General features: G+C 69.2%; 1 protein-coding gene across 2 annotated transcripts in view; it reads right to left on the bottom strand.

The window, feature by feature from the left end:
* Nucleotides 1–13,486, bottom strand: part of FAM193B (family with sequence similarity 193 member B) — a 44,963-nt gene that overhangs the window by 17,097 nt on the left and 14,380 nt on the right. Inside the window, exon 1 of one of the 2 annotated variants that reach the window (XM_030573237.1) lies at nucleotides 4,660–4,719. The exons of the other annotated variant lie outside the window; for it this stretch is intronic. The gene's annotated coding sequence lies outside the window, so the exon portion shown is untranslated. Of the gene's footprint in view, nucleotides 1–4,659; nucleotides 4,720–13,486 lie in introns of those variants that run through there. 2 annotated transcript variants of the gene reach the window in all.

The raw sequence follows: 13,486 nt of genomic DNA on the forward strand, positions 1-13,486 counted from the left end.
AAACCCAGACAGGACACAGGCCAAACACAACAAATGGGGCAGCCCCCTGCCCTGGTCAGCCCCTTTGTACAGCCTCAGCTCCACCTCCCGGGCCCCACACCCAACAGCAAGCCCAGAGACCTACCCACAGCTTTAAGAGGGAGCCTGTCCCAGCCCTCCAGGGCCAGAGGAAGGCTGTGCTGTGGGTAGCCCGGCAGGCTCTGCTCTGCAGCTGCCGGTGAAGTCCCTGACCACTGTGCTGAGGACACACCTTGGATGGCCTCTCCATGAACCGATTTGTTAGTGTGATGCTGTGTGATGGGTGCCTGGGGGAGCAGGGACAGGTGGGGCTGCGGTTCGGTGCTGGGGGGAGCTGAGGAGACCTGGGTTCAGTCCCCAGCTCTGCCCAGGGTTCTCACGGGACCTTGAGCAAGTCCCTGAAGGGACCTCAGCAGTGCAAGGCTGAGAGCTGGGGCCCCGAACGACCAGGAGGTCCCAGGAACGCGCTCCCCACGCAGTGACTGGAGAGAGACAGGCCGTAAGCCAGCCCACAAGGTGGGGAGCCACTAGCCCCTTGGAGACTGAGAAGAGGGGAGAGCTAACCCTGCCCCCTCTGAAGACAGGTGCCTAAGTCTGTGTGGCAGGGAGGCACCCATCTCTGCTCAGTGCCCCACACTAGGAACTCGCTGCTTTAGGCACCCAAGGCTTTTCCTGTGGCGCCTCCTGGCTCCATGCAGACCGGCTGGAGGCACCCACCTCGTAGCCCAGTGGTTGGAGCACTGCTGAAGTGTTTATCCCAGCCATGGGGCCCGGCACCCCCTGGGGGTGGGAGACCCTGGGTCCAGGCCCCCTGAGCAATGCCTTCAGTTTATACAGGACAGCCTGCAGGAGCCCCGCCCACTCTCCCAAAGCACGGAGTGGAGCCCCGACGTCTCCCACATCCCAAAGAATGGTCTAATCACGTCCCCCAGCTGGACTCTGCATGGGACCCGACCCAGTCGGCCTGCTCAGGCTGCTTCCTGGATCAGTCCTGCATGTCCGTGGGTGGCCCAACGCCTGCTTTCCCTGCTCTGCGATTTGCACCGGGGCCTCTGGACGCTAGCAGGAGGAGGCAGGCGCATGCTCAGGACAAACGCCGGCTCCAAGGGAACATTCAGGCCAAGAACTCAGGTGCTTACAGGGCTCAGCAGGGATTCTGGGGCTCGCCCATGCTGGGGCCCAAACTGGGACTTCGGTGCCTAACCATAAGCCATGGGTGCCCAAGGGTGGGGTCTGGGCACCTTCATGGGTCGGGGCCTTGGGCTCTCTGTGTGTGAGATCCCCACCTACACAATGGGGCTAGCACCCATGGCCTCCCTACAGGGACGGAGGTTACCGGGAGGTGTCCAACAGTAACGGGGCCAAATGGAGCCTTCAGCCAGACGGGCCCTGTGGAACCGGAGGGGCCCTGCAGAGGGCTGAGCTTTCTTAGGCTCCCCAAATAACTGCTCAAATATTGACCACCCGAGATCAAAAATGGTCGTTTAAAAGCACTAACGTATTAGAACGGTAACAAACAAGTGAGGCGTTATGATCTCCAGCAGACTTGGCCTTCGAGAGAGGCCTAATTACAAAAAGCCACCTAACGACCTACAGTATTCTAATTCAGAGCAATGAGAGCTCGGCTGAACTGAAGTTCCCAGTAAGGACAGAGTGCACCGTGCTGCAATCCCCCAGGGAGCCGCCCTCTCTGCTGGGCTCCCCTTCCTGGAACAGCTGACCCCTTCGGAGCGCGGACAAACACCTCTTCCCATGGCAGGCTCCTGGGGACTGCATCCCCATCAGGGCTTTCCTTCCACAAACAGCGAGGACGCAGCCCGACACGTGCCCGGGGCAGGGGGTGGTGGCTAAGCTGGGACTAGGGTCAGGATGTCTGCACTCTGCCACCAGCCTGTCCACAGGCAAGTCATGTCAACGCTGCCTTGGCCAAATGGCGGCTGGGAGCATCTCACTGCTCGGCCTACTCAGAGTCTCGTGATACCTGCCTAAGTCACGCAGTGCTGCCGGAGTGGTGGCATGTGACCGAGTGGGGCTGTGGCTCTCCTGCCTGGACAGGGAAGGGGGAGAAGGCTGCTCCCAGGGGCTAGGAGTGGCAAACAGGCAGGCCGTATCTTCGCACATGTATTTAAGACTGAGTTTTGACCTGGACGATCCTCCAGGTGCTGGGGAGGGAGCAGCTCCCCCAGACGCTGAGAATCAGCAAGTGGCGTGAGACTGGGGGGCTGACTCTTGGTGAACACGCATTGCTGGCCCTGCACCAGTATCAAGTGGGGAGAACCCCCCGCCTGTGGCCAAGGGAGCTGCCAGCCAGCTCCCCTCAGACACTGCCGCTTCCTCCCAGCATGGATAAAACCTGCTTTCACAGCATCCCTCCAGCCCAGCCCAGTGTCACTAGCTCATGCTGTGGAAAGGGTTCGTCTGCCCTCCACACCTGTCAGCCGAGCATTTCCAGCCCAGCGAGGGTCAGGCAGGTGCACTGTCCGGGCTCCAGGTGGGGATGCTGGAGCCTGTCCGTGGCTGGAAGCGCTAGGGCAGCTGGAATGCCAAGCCCTGCCCCACTGATCCTCAGGGATGCAGAATGCAGGCGGACAGGAAGGAACCAGAGCATCTGCAACTTCAAAGAGATGCTGGCCCTGACACTTGGGAACTTGCCTGGCTCAGCTGCCAGCCCTCCCGCCCAGCGTTCTGGGAGAGTGGCAAAGGGCCAGGGATCCAAGCCGGGCCATGCTGTGAGATGCAATCAGACCTCGAGAAGCTAGACACACACAGGGAGGGGAATGTCTCTCGACTCTGGAGAGACTACACTTGTGTACAGCCCTGAGCATCCCGGCGCCAAGCGGGGCTCACAATGGTGACCACAGAGAGGGGCAGGAGAAGGACCCTAATACATGGTCACCCCTCTTGTCCGTCTGCACAAGGCTAAACAGCCCAGAGGATCAGCAAGTCAAGGCGCAGCCAGCTAGCGTCGCTGCCTGTGCACAAGCAGCCATGGCCTAGCATGAGGAGCAGAGAGCCAGCCACATGATGCACTTGTATTGGGGTGTGCCTGCTGGGAGCCCCAGTCACGCAGCAGGGCCCCACTGTGCTAGCGTTGTCTGATCCAGAACACAGAGCTCGCAGGTCACGTGTAATGGTGTGACAAAGTGGGACTGTTCTTAATGTTTCCTCTGAATACTGCGTGGGTGCCTCAGTTTCCCCTGTGCATTTCTTAACTCTCCAGTGTGCATAAATGGCCAACACTCTGTCTCCTGGCAACAAATGGCCAGGGCCCTTCCCCCCTGCAACAGGATGGCTAAAGGTGAACAAAGAGATCAGGTGACCTACTGGCCTGGGAAAGAGACAACCCCAGAAAGGTGGGGCTGGAGGTGGGGTGGCAGTTTGGGGCTGGCTGGGGACGAGGAGTGAGGGCAGATGGGGTTGTCTGGCTCGCTGAGCCCCAGAATGGACCCGGCCGAGGGGTCCGGTTCACTGTACCTACAAGCTCTGTTTTAGACCCTGTTCCTGTCATCGAATAAACCTCTGTGTTACTGGCTGGCCGAGAGTCACGTCTGACTGCGCAGTGGGGGTGCAGGACCCGGTGGCTTCCCCAGGACCTCGCCTGGGCGGATTCCCTGTGGGAAGCGTAGGGAGGGGCAGAGGATGCTGAATGCTCCAAGGAGAGACCCAGGAGGTGAAGCCGTGGGAGCTTCTTGCCCTGAACAAGTCTGCTCCAAGGGAGAGGAGGCTCCCCAGAGTCCCGCTGGGCTTTGTGGGGAGCAGGTCCGGAGCATCGCCCGGTGACTCCGTGACAACTGGCCGTTCCCCTGCTGGGCTCCGGGCTCCACTGCTCTGCCCACTGATGCCAGACTTGATCCCTGGCTGGCTATTCTCCACAAAACACCATCCCTGGGCTGGCAGGCAACCCCAGCTGGATCATCCTACCCCTGCAGCTCCCTTACAATAGCCCTCTGCCCCCTGCGGTGCACTCGGCGTACTGACATGCTCCGCTCCCAACGCCGGGGCACGTGGGAACCTAGTCTAGACGCTCCCCTGGGCAGGGAGCCGGGGTTAGCCGCTTGGGGAGACGTCTACAGCACTCATGAAAATACAAAGTGCCAGGTGCCCTCCCTGCCCCCCTGGAGAGAGCAGCCTTTCCCTCCCCCAGGGCTGCGCCTCGCCTGACCCCACATGCTTCCAGTTCTCCTTGTGGTGAACTCAGAGCTGGAGAACGGCGTCCGATAGCCACACTCTGAACAGGCCCAGCCCAGAGGGCAACATGAGCTTCCTGAGTGGCCTGAGCCCCCTGGCCTGCCGGAGCCCAGCTGGGGCAGAAAGGGGCCGGTTCCCAGGACATCTTTGCTGAGATGGTCAGTTAGTGCCAGACGCGAGGCTGGTATGTTCTACTTCCCACCAAAGCCTTCCCCGCTTTGCCCGACACCTTCGCAATGGCGACTACTTGCCATAGCTTGACCCCGCGGGCCTGGGACTGCTGTCAGCCAGGCAAAGCTCCCTACACCCCGCAGCCAGCCGGCCCATGCTGGAGGGAAGCAGTGCTGGAATTCCCTCCGAAGGCAGCAGGCAAATCATGTCCTGCCCAGAAACCAGCTTGGCGTTCCAGCTGCCCTAGCGCCTCCAGCCACGGACAAGCTCCAGCATCCCCACCTTGTGTGGCCACGCGAAGCCCCGACTCTGCTCCTGCCTGATCCTCGCTGGACTGGAAACGTTCGCAGACGAACCCTTTCCACAGGCCGCAGCAGCTGTGCACAGCCTGCTTTCCACAGGGTTAAAACCACAACCATGAGCTAGCACAAAACGAAGTGAATCCTCCTGCCCGGAGATCCACCATCTCAATGCACTGGGGGAGAGGGGGGTGTCCAGCCTGGTCCAACATCCCACCTGGAAAGGAGCAGCAGGGCACAGCTCACTGCCAGCACCCCAGGAGCCTGCCTGTCTGTGCCAGCTTCCAGCTTGGGCTGCACTCTGCTTGCAGCAAAGCTGCCGTTTCGTTACCTCCTAATTCACTCAGGAGATTTCTGCAAATTCATCCTAATGCCACAGTTCATCTCAGCTGCTCCAGCTGAGGGCCCTGAATCTCTCCTGGTGAGGCCAGGGCAACCGTGTGCAGAGCCCATTAGCCTGGCTCTCTGCACCCCCAGCTCTGCAGCACACTCCTTGCAAAGGCTTCCCTCCTCTCCAGCCAGAGGCACAATGGTCGACAATTCCCAGGGCCCCCTCTGCTTTGAGGGGCAGTGGAGTTCTGCAGGGAGAACCCTCCTTGTCCGGCGGAGCCTGGGCTGCACAGGCAGCCCTGCAGGAAGAGCCGGCCCAGTGGGTCTGACACCCCCCCACACCTACAGGAGAGCAGGAAGAGGATGCTGCCATCATCTGGGACAGGACCTGAGCCCTCCTGGAGCAGGGTGTACGCTGCATGGCTCCAGCCCCCTCCCACCCCCAAAGGGAGCAGCTGGGGAAAGCTGCTCCATGCACCGGCTGGGGGTGAGTGTCTGCAGGATAGGCTGTGGCTGCTGGATTGGGGGGGGGCATGCTAGGTGGGTGCGCATGCAGAGCAGACGGCTGGCAGAGGAGCAGGCTAGGTGGTAAGGCCCTGGAGACAGGGCTAGGCACGCATGGTTCTGCACCTAGGCAGGGAGGAAACAGGAAGGGTGATGCAGGGTGAAGGAAGGGGATACCAAGCTCAATGTACAGAGACTTTGAGGGAGGGCTGGAGAAGGGAAAAAGGAGGGTGCTGCCTGCAGGGGGTGGGACACTGGACTCTGCATACTGGGGGAGGTCTAGTCATGGGGTCAGATGCATGGGTGCTGCATGCGGGGGCGGGGTGCATGTGCTGGGTGAGATCGGGGCAGGAGCTGTGCAGGGGGGCAGGGATCGGGGTACAGGATCAGGGTGCAGGGGATGGGGATCGGGGTGCAGGGGGTGCGGATCAGGGGTGCTGGATCAGGGAGCAGGGGGCTGCCAAGGGATTGGGGTGTGGGGAGCAGAGATTGGGGTGCAGGGGGCTGCTTGGGGATCAGGGTGCAGAGGGGCAGGGGGCTGCCAGAGAATTGAGAGTGCAGGGGGCGGGGATCGGGGTACAGGATTGGGGTGCAGGGGGCTGCAAGGAGATTGGGGGCAGGGATTGGGGGGCAGGGTGCTGCCTGGGGATTGGGGGGCAGGATCGGGGGGCGGGGGCAGCGATCTGGGGCTGCTGGGGGTCGGTATCCAGGATCGGAGGTTCAGGGGGGCAGGGATCGGGGGTGCGGGATCGGGGTGCAGCGGGGCAGGGATCGGGGGGCTGCCAGGGGTCGGGGGACAGGGGGTCAGGAGGTGGGGATCGGGGTGCTGGGGGCAGAGATTGAGGGCTGCCGGGGATCGGGGTGCAGGGGGATGGGGATCAGGGTCCAGGGGGTCAGGGTGCAAGGGGCAGGGACGGGGGTCTGCCAGGGGTTGGGGTGCAGGATCGGGGTGCAGGATCGAGGATGGGGGGGCTGCAAGGAACAGGGGATCAGGGTACAGGGGGTTGGGGATGGGAGGCTGCCGGGGGTTGGAGTGGAGGGGAGTGCAGGATCAGGGTGCAGGGGAGCGGGGATGGGAGGCTGCTGGGGGTTGGGGTGCAGGGGGTGGGGAGGGGGGGGCTGCCAGAGATCGGGGTGCAGGGGGTGGGGATCAGGGTCTGGGGGTCGGGGTGCAGGGGATGGGGGCCTGCTGGGGGTCGGGATGTAGAATCAGAGAATGGGGGGCGGGGTGCAGGATTGGAGGATGGGGCGCTGCTGGAGGACAGGGGGTCGGGGTGCAGGGGGCAGGTGCAGGATCGGGGTGCAGGGGGCGGGGATGGAAGGCTTCCAGGGGTTGGGGTGCAGGGGGCACGGGTCGAAGTGCAGGATCAGGGTGCAGGGGGTCAACATGCCGGATCGGGGTGCAGGATCAGGGGTGCTGTGGCTGCCAGGAGTCAGGGTGCAGGGGGTTGGGGATCGCGGGACAGGAGGTGGATGCAGGGGGTTGGGGATGGGGCGCTGCCGGGGGTCGGGGTGCAGGGAGTCGGGGGACAGGCGGAGGTGCAGGATCAGGGTGCAGGGGGTCGGGGATGGTGGGTTGCCAGGGGGCAGGATCGGAGGACAGGATCAGGGTGCAGGGGTCGGGGATGGGACACTGCTGGGAGTTGGGGTACAGGATCAGGGTGCAGGGGGGCGGGTGCAGGATCGGGAGTGCTGTGGCTGCTGGGAGTTGAGGTGCAGGGGGGCGGGGATCGCAGGACGGGGGCAGGTGCAGGATCAGGGTACAGGGGGTCGGGAATGGGGGGTTGCCGGGGATCGGGGTGCCGGGGGCAGGGATGGGAGGCTGCCGGAGGTCGGGGTGCAGGATCGGGGTGCAGAGGGGAGGGGTGCAGGATCGGAGTGCGGGGGGGCAAGGGTCAGGGTGCAGGGGTGCAGGATCAGGGTGCGGGGGGGCACGGGTTGGGGTGCAAGGGGTGCAGGATCAGGGTGCAGGGGGGCACGGGGGGCACGGGTCGGTATGCAGCGGGAGGGGTGCAGGATTGGGGTGCAGGGGCAGGGATGGGAGGCTGCCGGGGGTCGGGGTGCAGGGGCAGGGACCGGAGTACAGGGGGAAGGGTGCAGGATCGGCGTGCAGGGGGTCGGGGTGCAGGGTCGAGGTGCAGAGCGGGCACGGGTCGGTGTGCAGCGGGGAGCGGTGCATGATCGGGGTGCAAGGGGTCGGTGTGCAGCGGGGATGGGTGCAGGATCAGGGTGCAGGGGCAGGGATGGGAGGCTGCCGGGGGTCGGGGTGCAGGATCGGGGATTGGGGTGCAGGGGGGAGGGGTGCAGGATCAGGGTGCAGAGGGGGCACGGGTCGGGGTGCAGGGGGGAGGGGTGCAGGATCAGGGTGCAGAGGGGGCACGGGTCGGGGTGCAGAGGGGAGGGGTGCAGGATCAGGGTGCAGAGGGATGGGAGGCTGCCGGGGGTTGGGGTCCAGAGGGGGCACGGGTTAGGGTGCAGAGGGGAGGGGTGCAGGGTCAGGGTGCAGGGGGATGGGAGGCTGCTGGGGGTCAGGGTGCAGGGGCGGGGATCGGGGTGCAGGGGGTGGGGTGCAGGATCGGGGTGCAGAGGGGGCACAGGTCGGTGTGCAGCGGGGAGGGGTGCAGGATCGGAGTGCAGGGGCAGGGATGGGAGGCTGCCGGGGGGAGGGGTGCAGGATCAGGGTTCAGAGGGGGCACAGGTCAGGGTGCACAGGGGAGGGGTGCAGGATCGGGGTGCAGAGGGGGCACGGGACAGGGCGCAGGAGCAGGGATGGGAGTCTGCTGGGGGTCGGTGTGCACTGGGGAGGAGTGCAGGGGCGGGGATGGGAGGCTGCCGGGGGTTGGGGTGCAGAGGGAAGGGGTGCAGGGGCGGGCATCGGGCTGCCGGGGGGCAGGGTGCAGAGGGGAGGGGGGCAGGATCGGGGTGCAGGGGGATGGGAGGCTGCCGGGGGTCGGGGTGCAGGGGGAGGGGTGCAGGATCGGAGTGCAGGGGGATGGGAGGCTGCCAGGGGTCGGGGTGCAGGGTTGGGGTGCATGGTCGGGGATGGGAGGCTGCCGGGGATCGGGGTGCAGGGTCGGGGATCGGGGTGCAGAGGGGGCATGGGTCGAGATGCAGGGTCAGGGTGCAGGGGGATGGGAGGCTGGCGGGGGTCGGGGTGCCAGGGGCGGGGATCAGGGTGCCGGGGGTCGGGGTGGGGGGCGGGGATGGGAGGCTGCCGGGGGTTGCGGTGCAGGGGGGCAGGGTGGAGGGGCGGGGTGCAGGGGCGGGGATCGGGGTGCCGGGGGTCAGGGTGAAGGGGCGGGGATGGGAGGCTGCCGGGGGTTGGGGGTGCAGGGGGCCGGGGTGAAGGGGCGGGGTGCAGGGGCGGGGATGGGAGGCTGCCGGGGGTCGGGGTGCAGGGGGTCGGGATGCAGGGGGGGCACGGGTTGGGGTGCAGGGGCGGGGGAGGCTGCTGGGGGTCGGGGTGCAGGGGTTGGGGTGCAGGAGAGGCACGGGTCGGTGTGCAGCGGGGAGGGGTGCAGGGTTGGGGTGCAGGGGCAGGGATGGGAGGCTGCCGGGGATCAGGGTGCAGGGTCGGGGATCGGGGTGCCGGGGTGCAGAGGGGGCACGGGTCGGGGTGTAGGGGCGGGGTGCAGGGGCGGGGATGGGAGGCTGCCAGGGGTCTGGGTGGAGGGGCGGGGTGCAGGGGCTGGGATGGGAGGCTGCCTGGGGTCGAGGTGCAGGGTCGGGGTGCCGGGGCGGTGTGCAGGATCAGGGCGCAGAGGGGTGCAGGGGCGGGGTGCCGGGGTGCAGGATCAGGGCGCAGAGGGGTGCAGGGGCGGGGTGCCGGGGCGGGGATGGGAGGCTGCCGCGGGTCGGGGTGCAGGATCAGGGCGCAGAGGGGTGCAGGGAGGCTGCAGGGGGCGGGGATCGAGGTGCCGGGGGCGGGGTGCAGGGGGCGAGGTGCAGGGTCGGGGTGCCGGGGCGGGGATCGGGGTGCCGGGGCGGGGTGCAGGATCAGGGCGCAAAGGGGTGCAGGGGCGGGGTGCAGGGGCGGGGATCGGGGTGCAGTGGCGGGGATAGGGGTGCAGGGGGCGGGGTGCCGGGGGGCGGGGTGCAGGATCAGGGCGCAGAGGGGTGCAGGGTCGGGGTGCCGGGGTCGGGGATCGGGGTGCAGGGGGCGGGGTGCAGGGGCGGTGTGCGGGATCAGGGGGCAGAGGGGTGCAGGGGCAGGGTGCAGGAGGATGGGAGGCTGCCGGGGGCGGGGATAGGGGTGCAGGGGTCGGGGTGCCGGGGTGCAGGGGCGGGGTGCAGGGGCGGGGATCGGGGTGCAGGATCAGGGCGCAGAGGGGTGCAGGGTCGGGGTGCAGGAGGATGGGAAGCTGCCGGGGAGCGGGGTGCCGGGGTGCAGAGGGGGCATGGGTCGGGGCAGGGGCGGTGTGCAGGGGCTGGGATGGGAGGCTGTCGGGGGTCGGGGTGCAGAGGGTCGGGGTGCAGAGAGGGCACAGATCGGGGTGCAGGGGCGGGGACGGGAGGCTGCAGGGGGTCGGGGTGGAGGGCGGGGTGCAGGGGCGGGGATGGGAGGCTGCCGGGGGTCGAGGTGCAGGTCGGGGTGAAGGGTCGGGGATTGGGGTGCCGGGGCGGGGATCGGGGTGCCGGGGGGGGGGATTGGGGTGCAGTGATCGGGGTGCCGGGGGTCGGGATGCAGGATCAGAGCGCAGAGGGGTGCAGGGTCGGGGTGCAGGGTCAGGGATTGGGGTGCCGGGGCGGGGATCGGGGTGCCGGGGCTCAGGGTGCAGGATCAGGGCGCAGAGGGGTGCAGGGTCGGGGTGCAGGGTCAGGGATTGGGGTGTCGGGGCGGGGATCGGGGTGCCGGGGGCGGGGTGCAGGGGGCGAGGTGCAGGGTCGGGGTGCCGGGGTGTGGATCGGGGTGCAGGGGTCGGGGTGCTAGGGGTCGGGGTGCAGGATCAGGGCGCAGAGGGGTGCAGGGATCGGGGTGCCGGGGTCAGGGTGCCGGGTCGGGGATTGGGGTGCAGGGGGCGGGGTGCCGGGGCGGGGATCGGGGTGCTGGGGAGCGAGATCAGGGTGCAGGGGCGGGGATCAGGGTGCCGGGGTTGGGATGCAGTATCAGGGAGCAGGGGCGGGGATCAGGGTGCCGGGGGCGGGGATCGGGGTGCCGGAGGTCGAGGTGCAGGATCAGGGCGCAGAGGGGTGCAGAGATCGGGGTGCCGGGGGGCGGTGTGCCGGGTCGGGGATTGGGGTGCAGGGGGCGGGGTGACGTGGGGCGGGGTGCCGGGTCGGGGATCGGGGTGCCGGGGGGCGGGGTGCCGGGTCGGGGATCGGGGTGCAGGGATCGGGGTGCAGGGGGCGAGGTGCAGGGTCGGGGTGCCGGGGGCGGGGATCGGGGTGCAGGATCAGGGAGCAGAGGGGTGCAGGGTCAGGGTGCCGGGGGGCGGGGTGCCGGGTCGGGGATCGGGGTGCAGGGGGGCGGGGTGCCGGGTCGGGGATCGGGGTGCAGGGGGGCGGGGTGCCGGGTCAGGGATCGGGGTGCCGGGGTGCCGGGGATTGGGGTGCAGGATCAGGGCGCAGAGGGGTGCTGGGTCGGGGTGCAGGGGGCGGGGTGCCGGGGGTTGGGGATTGGGGTGCCGGGGGCTGGGATCGGGGTGCAGGGATTGGGGTGCCGGGGGGCGGGGTGCCGGGTCGGGGATTGGGGTGCAGGGATCGGGGGTGCCGGGTCGGGGTGCAGGGGGCGGGGTGCCGGGGGTCGGGGTGCAGGGGGCGGGGTGGCGGGGGCGGGGATCGGGGTGCCGGGGGGCGGGGTGCCGGGGATTGGGGTGCAGGTTCAGGGCGCAGAGGGGTGCCGGGTCGGGGTGCAGGGGGCGGGGTGCCGGGGGTCGGGGATTGGGTTGCGGGGGCTGGGATCGGGGTGCAGGGATCGGGGTGCCGGGGGGCGGGGTGCCGGGTCGGGGATTGGGGTGCAGGGATCGGGGTGCAGGGGGCGGGGTGCCGGGGGTCGGGGTGCAGGGGGCGGGGATAGGGGTGCCGGGGGGGCGGGGTGCCGGGGATTGGGTTGCAGGATCAGGGCGCAGAGGGGTGCCGGGGGTCGGGGTGCAGGGGGCGGGGTGCCGGGGTGCCGGGGGCGGGGATCGGGGTGCCGGGGATTGGGGTGCAGGATCAGGGCGCAGAGGGGTGCCGGGTCGGGGTGCAGGGGGCGGGGTGCCGGGGGCGGGGATTGGGGTGCCGGGGGCTGGGATCGGGGTGCAGGGATCAGGGTGCCGGGGGTCGGGGTGCAGGATCAGGGCGCAGAGGGGTGCCGGGTCGGGGTGCAGGGGGCGGGGTGCCGGGGGTCGGGGTGCAGGGGGCGGGGTGCCGGGGATTGGGGTGCAGGATCAGGGCGCAGAGGGGTGCCGGGTCGGGGTGCAGGGGGCGGGGTGTCGGGGATTGGGGTGCCGGGGGCTGGGATCGGGGTGCAAGGATCGGGGTGCCGGGGGTCGGGGTGCAGGATCAGGGCGCAGAGGGGTGCCGGGTCGGGGTGCAGGGGGCGGGGTGCCGGGGGTCGGGGTGCAGGGGGCAGGGTGGCGGGGTGCCGGGGGCGGGGATCGGGGGGGGCCGGGGGTCGGGGTGCAGGATCAGGGCGCAGAGGGGTGCCGGGGCGGGGATCGGGGTGCAGGGATCGGGGTGCCGGGGGTCGGGGTGCAGGATCAGGGCACAGAGGGGTGCCGGGGCTGGGATCGGGGTGCAGGGATCGGGGTGCTGGGGTCGGGGTGCAGGATCAGGGCGCAGAGGGGTGCAGGGATCGGGGTGCCGGGGTCGGGGTGCCGGGTCGGGGATTGGGGTGCCGGGGGGCGGGGTGCAGGATCAGGGCGCAGAGGGGTGCCGGGGCAGGGTGCCAGGGGGCGGGGTGCAGGGGGCGGGGGTGGCGGGGTGCCGGGGGCGGGGATCGGGGTGCCGGGGGTCGGGGTGCAGGATCAGGGCGCAGAGGGGTGCCGGGGCGGGGATCGGGGTGCAGGGATCGGGGTGCCGGGGGTCGGGGTGCAGGATCAGGGCGCAGAGGGGTGCCGGGGCTGGGATCGGGGTGCAGGGATCGGGGTGCTGGGGGTCGGGGTGCAGGATCAGGGCGCAGAGGGGTGCAGGGATCGGGGGTGCAAGATCAGGGCGCAGGGGCGGGGATCGGGGTGCCAGGGGCGGGGATTGGGGTGCAGTGATCGGGGTGCCGGGGGTCGGGGTGCAGGATCAGGGCGCAGAGGGGTGCAGGGTCAGGATCCAGGGTCAGGGATTGGGGTGTGGGGCGGGGATCGGGGTGCCGGGGGCGGGGTGCAGGGGGCGAGGTGCAGGGTCGGGGTGCCGGGGTGGGATCGGGGTGCAGGGGTCGGGGTGCCAGGGGTCGGGGTGCAGGATCAGGGCGCAGAGGGGTGCAGGGATCGGGGGTGCCGGGGTCGGGGTGCGGGTCGGGGATTGGGTGCAGGGGGGGGGTGCGGGGCGGGGATCGGGGTGCCGGGGGCGGGATCAGGGTGCAGGGGCGGGGATCAGGGTGCCTTGGGGGGCGGGGATCGGGGTGCAGGGATCAGGTGCGCAGAGGGGTGCAGGGATCGGGGTGTCGGGGGCGGGGTGCCGGGTACGGGGCATTGGGTGCAGGGGCGGGGTGCCGTGGGGCAGGGTGCCGGGGTCAGGATCGGGGTGCAGGGGGCGGGTGCCGGTGTCAGGGGATCGGGGTGCAGGGGGCGGGGTGCCGGGGCGGGGATTGGTGTGCAGGGTCGGGGGTGCGGGGGCGGGGTGCCGGGTCGGGATGGGGTGCAGGGGCGGGGGTGCGGGGGGTCGGGGTGCAGGCTAGGGCGCAGAGGGGTGCCAGGTCGGGGTGCAGGGGCGGGGATCGGGGGTGCCGGGGGGCGGGGAGCAGACGGGGTTTGCAGGGGTCGGGGTGCCGGGTCGGGGATTGGGGTGCCGGGTCGGGGTGCAGGGGCGAGGTGCAGGGGCGGGGTGCCGGGGGCAGGGATCGG

Source organism: Gopherus evgoodei, chromosome 8 (genome assembly GCF_007399415.2).
Source record: "Gopherus evgoodei ecotype Sinaloan lineage chromosome 8, rGopEvg1_v1.p, whole genome shotgun sequence".
Taxonomy (NCBI): Eukaryota; Metazoa; Chordata; order Testudines; family Testudinidae; genus Gopherus; species Gopherus evgoodei.